This window comes from Lates calcarifer, linkage group LG15 (assembly GCF_001640805.2).
Source record: "Lates calcarifer isolate ASB-BC8 linkage group LG15, TLL_Latcal_v3, whole genome shotgun sequence".
Lineage (NCBI taxonomy): Eukaryota > Metazoa > Chordata > Actinopteri > Centropomidae > Lates > Lates calcarifer.
Genome location: NC_066847.1, coordinates 485001 through 491268, shown reverse-complemented (window position 1 = coordinate 491268; position 6268 = coordinate 485001). Strand labels below are relative to the sequence as shown.

Genomic DNA, 6268 nt, shown 5'->3' with positions numbered 1-6268 from the left:
TCATTATTATTACATTAACAATATTATATTTTTATGCTTACACAAATATTGTTTTTCATTGCAAAGACTATTAGTTTTTACTGTAAATATTTTAGAATTTCAATAATTACACCATTTGTTATATATTCAAATCTTTTTTATTTTAAATTACACTGACTTTATGTTTTAACTATGATTATGTGTTTATTTTATTTTCCTTTTAAAAGTGTTTTGAGATCATGGCCACTGCTACAACTGATATTAACTAATATTATATTACCATTTATTAGCTCCAATAGTTATATTTTGTATATTTAAACAATGTTTTTAAAACAAATCATTCTTATCATAAAACCAATATTCTATTTTTCTGTGATAATTTGCTGTGGTGTTATTGTCACTACTATTATTTTCTGTATATTTATTTTTGAATTGGAATAATTATACAATTTGCTGTACATTAAATTTGTAAAAACAAACATCAGATATCAACAGATATGATCTTAAAACCTTGACAGATATACTACTTGATACAGTACAAATAATGACTGTTTAATTTTCTAATTTTCTATTTAAGATTGATTTGACATTGTGTTTCTTATAAAACTCACAGTCATAATTATGCTTTTTATATATATTTCAACAATATATAACATAAATATAAATGCTATATTATATAAATTATACATTTTCAGATTGTCACTGACATAAAGTCAACTACATTTATTCATTTAAGCATTTTTTATATATCTCAAAAATATAAAAAATGTTTAATATTAAACTATATTCACTCCTATTATATCACAAATATTATCATATTTCCTTCTTTGGGACTTTGGGACTGGTGATATCATTAACAGTTTTTATGGTATTCATTTTGTAATTTGAATTATTTGACCATTATAAAGTGTTTTTATTGGCTCTGCAGTTGTTAATAATCATATTTCCATTCCCTGGCTGACCTCAGCTTTGAGTTTGGCAGCAGCTTCACCGTCCCAGTTTGTTCTGTATTGTGTTTGCAGCCTGAAAGTGGATCCTCATTGTCACAGGTTTGATTCAAACCAAAGTCCAGGTTTATTTTGTTTTCTGCTGCTATGTGACAAAGAGGCTGACAAAGACAGAAAGAGAAGACGAGGTGTGGAGAGAGGTGGAGCAGCTGAGGAATTTATGAAGTTAATGTGAGTGTTTGATATGAGGGTGATGGAGCTGATATGGACATAAAGAGACTGGGCTGGGCTCGGCTCTGTTTACTGACTCAGTGAATCAGTCACACCGAGAATCGTTCAGCTATGACTCAAACTCACACTCTTTAAATCTGACTTTTTTCCATGACCTTTTTTTGTTGCAATGTGTTTTTTTCTGAATAAAAGTCACAGAACACTGAGTTTTTCCATTTAGAAGTATTTTGTTCTCGAGCATCGTAAACCTTTGTATGTTAAGTTTTTATCTCTATATAACATAGTTACTTTTAATTTTACCCATTTTATTTTCAGTGTTTTCCCAGTTCTGACCTCCACATACAGTTTACATTATTTTTATTCACATTAATTATTTACATTATGTATTTTATATATATTTGACTTTCTGTAAAACTCCCTGGATCACATTAGAAACAAAGTTCCTTTTATACTTTATTAATGATTATCATTATTATTACTATTATTCATAGTAGTAGTAGTACTTACAATAACGTGACATTTCTACTTCTGTTTTGGATTACTATTACTTCTGCATTGTTTTTATATTAGATTACTTTTACTGTTACCTCTAGTATTAGATTACTTTTACCATTATATATTACTTATTACATATTACTTCTAAATTTACACAGAACTTTTACTGTTGCAAACTACAGATGACTTTGACTATTACCTCTTACTTCTGATATTGCTAATCACTTTTACATTACTTCAATTAATACAGATTACTTATACATTATTCTTATTTAGCAGCTTACTTTTATGATGACACTTTCCTGATATACTGAATCCTGAACATGAACAGTTTAATGTCAGTGCTCTGTGTTGGACAGTTGATGTAAAGCTGTTTGTGAATTACCTGGAGGCCTCAGTCCTGGTCTCAAAGAACTTCCTCATTGTACGAAGACTCTCTGTGATCGTGGACTACGTCTCTGTGATCGTGGACTACGTCTCTGTGATCACGGACAATGTCTCTGAGATTATAGACAAAGTCTCTGTGATCATGGACAATGTCTTTGTGATCGTGGACGATGTCTCTGAGATCATAGACGGTGTCTCTGTGATCATCGACAATGTCTCCATGATCGCGGGCAGTGCCGTCAAATCGGTGACCCCCGTCTCCGCCGATTCTATCGCAAGGTCTCTACGAAGCATGGGACAATGTCTCTGATCATGGACAACGTCTCTCTCGTCTTTGACAAGGTCTCTGCGATCGTGGACAATGTCTCTGATCGTGGACGATGTCTCCCTCATCCTCAACAATGTCTCTCTGATCGTGGACCATGTCTCTGCGATCGTGGACGACGTCTCTGCGATCGTGGACGATGTTGTGGATGAAGTGGTGACACCTGGAGGAAATCAAAGAGAAACATACAAAGGAAAATGATCAGTACACTGCTACCTATTCCTCATCAACAGTTTAACCATGAAAACACAGAGAAATATTCAACATTACAGCTGAACAACAACATTTAACAAACATTAGAGGCTGTTTCAGAAAATGAAGTACTGATATACTGAATCCTGAACATGAACAGTTTAATGTCAGTGCTCTGTGTTGGACAGTTGATGTAAAGCTGCTGGTGAATTACCTGGAGGCCTCAGTCCTGGTCTCAAAGAACTTCTTCATTGTACGAAGACTCTTTGATCGTGGACTACGTCTCTGTGATCGTGGACTACGTCTCTGTGATCGTGGACTACGTCTCTGTGATCACGGACAATGTCTCTGAGATTATAGACAAAGTCTCTGTGATCATGGACAATGTCTTTGTGATCGTGGACGATGTCTCTGAGATCATAGACGGTGTCTCTGTGATCATCGACAATGTCTCCATGATCGCGGGCAGTGCCGTCAAATCGGTGACCCCAGTCTCCGCCGATTCTATCGCAAGGTCTCTACGAAGCATGGGACAATGTCTCTGATCATGGACAACGTCTCTCTCATCTTTGACAAGGTCTCTGCGATCGTGGACAATGTCTCTGATCGTGGACGATGTCTCCCTCATCCTCAACAATGTCTCTCTGATCGTGGACCATGTCTCTGCGATCGTGGACGACGTCTCTGCGATCGTGGACGATGTTGTGGATGAAGTGGTGACACCTGGAGGAAATCAAAGAGAAACATACAAAGGAAAATGATCAGTACACTACTACCTATTCCTCATCAACAGTTTAACCATGAAAACACAGAGAAATATTCAACATTACAGCTGAACAACAACATTTAACAAACATTAGAGGCTGTTTCAGAAAATGAAGTACTGATATACTGAATCCTGAACATGAACAGTTTAATGTCAGTGCTCTGTGTTGGACAGTTGATGTAAAGCTGTTGGTGAATTACCTGGAGGACTCTGTCCTGGTCTCAAAGAACTTCTTCATTGTACGAAGACTCTTTGATCGTGGACTACGTCTCTGTGATCGTGGACTACGTCTCTGTGATCACGGACAATGTCTCTGAGATTATAGACAAAGTCTCTGTGATCATGGACAATGTCTTTGTGATCGTGGACGATGTCTCTGAGATCATAGACGGTGTCTCTGTGATCATCGACAATGTCTCCATGATCGCGGGCAGTGCCGTCAAATCGGTGACCCCAGTCTCCGCCGATTCTATCGCAAGGTCTCTACGAAGCATGGGACAATGTCTCTGATCATGGACAACGTCTCTCTCGTCTTTGACAAGGTCTCTGCGATCGTGGACAATGTCTCTGATCGTGGACGATGTCTCCCTCATCCTCAACAATGTCTCTCTGATCGTGGACCATGTCTCTGCGATCGTGGACGACGTCTCAGCGATCGTGGACGATGTTGTGGATGAAGTGGTGACACCTGGAGGAAATCAAAGAGAAACATACAAAGGAAAATGATCAATACATTACTACCTATTCCTACTACGGTCACACTGTGTTCCCTTGGGCTCCATTGTCTTTCCTCAGTTGTTATAAACATAAAACCTATTTATTTCTCAGCTGTAGCGCCCACGTTCATCAAATAAAAAACTAATTAGCTGAATATTAATTATCAGTCTTCAGCAGCTGAATGTGCAAAGAGTTAAAGAGAAAAACAAAAGCTCCTGTTTGTCATTATTTCAGATTTAAACCCAACTGCACCTGCAGCAGACTGGAGAGGACACACAGCTCATCTATACGTGGTGAATTTGATTGATACAGTAAATATCAGAAGAACAGTGTGAGGAGGAACATGAACTGATGAGGAACAAACCCTCTAAACATTCACAGTGTCCAGAAAGTCTGAGAAAGATCTGAAGATCTAATGTTAAAGATCAGAGTCAGTCTCATCTATCTGAGCTACTGCACGACTGCATGAACCAATCAGGACCAAGACTGTTGACTTGTTTTTACCTTGGCCAGGAACAGCAACCAGAAGTTAAAACAGGGGTTGGAGGAAAAGAAGAAAGGTTCAGTTACCTAAGAGTTTGTTATCAAAGGGAACAGTTATCAGTGTTTGTCAGGGCTCGGCTGAGCTGTCAATGCTTTGTTGACTCTTACTTTTTATTCCCAGCTTTCACCTGAGCAACGTGACCACCTGACCTCTCTGTGGGTGCGTCACACTCACAGGTAAACTCAGGTAAACTAAGGTTTAGTTCACCTGGGCTGGAAACCAGGTTTAAATTAAAAGGTTCAGTACACACACACACACACACACACACACACACACACACACACACACACACACATATATATATATATATATATGTACATACATACATTTATACATCATCTAAAACGCACAGGTGTTTATTTTACTGAGCTTTTTTCTGTGTCTCTGTCTGTATGTTCAAATTTTAAAAATAAACTAAGAAAATAGTTTAGTAATAATAAACTAATAGTTTCTGTTTATGTATGATCACTCACTGATTCTACATGTTTATGCGGTTAGAACAAATGTTCTGTATTTTAAATATATATTTAATAAAATCTGTTATTAATTTATCTGTTGGGTTTCTGATACGTCCTCCCATCAAACAGAACAAACACATCAGTTTCTATGGACTCTCTGGGCTCAGCTGTTTTTAATGTTTCATTGAGGTTTCATTCATTTCTTGTCAGCAGTGATTCACCTGAGCTCAGATACAGAAACCTTCAGGATGACATCAGGGCAAAAAAATCAAACTACACTAAGGACAGCTTGATATTTTTCACATCAGTCTGAAAACAGTCCATATCCATTTCTAAAGTGATTTAAGTGATGTGAGACTGAATCCACAGTCCAACATGAAGCTGGCTTCAGGTTTATTATCCTTCTCTTTGTGTCTGCAGCAGCTGTCAAACAACCAGGAAACAATCAAAAACATCAAGCTCCACAGTAACATCACCATCATCAGTGATCAAAGCAGTTGGCTCTACATTCATCTGCGGAAAGAGTAAATACCACTGGAGAGATAGCGCCCCCTGGTGTTGGTAATAACAGGGGAGGACACTGCAGCATTTACTCTGATAGGAGTCTTCAAATCAAGTAAATGTCCTCCAAAGTTCGTCTTTTTGGAACCAAATTCAATTTTTATTTTACTCTCTCCACTTGAAAATATGAACTTGTCCTTTAGGCAGAAAACCACAGTAAACTAGATCATTAGAAATAGAATAAAGGCCCTTTGAACAGAGAGGAATCACTCTGACATCAGCTGTAAAACTCTGGAGCTGCAACAGTTCAATAGATTAATCAGAAAACTAAACTGCAACTCATATTTCTCCTGTTTAGAAAAGCAACGAGGAAGAAAAAGTAAAACTGAGTGTATGTGAGTAAATCTGACAGTTTTGTTGTCACAAACACAGCAGGTGTGATGGATCATGTGACACCTGAGGGTTACTGGTTTGAATCCTGGAGCAAACAGAAATCTCTGAACTTCAAACGTGATTTGACGTCTGCAGAGGTGAAGTGGTTAAACTGGTCTGCAGGTAAATCAGATGAGCTCAACAACACTAACTTTACCTGAAGTGCAGCAGATAGTTTGTTATTATGCTAAATTATGTGTTACTAACTTTCATGACACTGTTTATCCTTTATGATCACTGTTTAAAACTGTTATGTGATTTTTAGGCTGCGAACTTCACACCTGACCAAGGATG

The 6268-nt window shown here is 37.4% G+C and overlaps 1 long non-coding RNA gene across 2 annotated transcripts in view; it reads right to left on the bottom strand.

Annotated features, from left to right (window-relative positions):
* Nucleotides 1-2315: 2315 nt before the first annotated feature.
* The window catches only part of LOC127143344 (uncharacterized), a 4948-nt gene continuing 995 nt past the window's right edge, over nt 2316-6268 (bottom strand). The window contains exons 2-3 of one of the 2 annotated variants that reach the window (XR_007814670.1): nt 3523-4010; nt 2316-2527 (exon numbers count right to left, since the gene is read on the bottom strand). This is a non-coding gene — a long non-coding RNA (uncharacterized LOC127143344). Of the gene's footprint in view, nt 2528-3195; nt 3280-3522; nt 4011-6268 lie in introns of those variants that run through there. The other variant, XR_007814671.1, reaches the window with a different exon arrangement.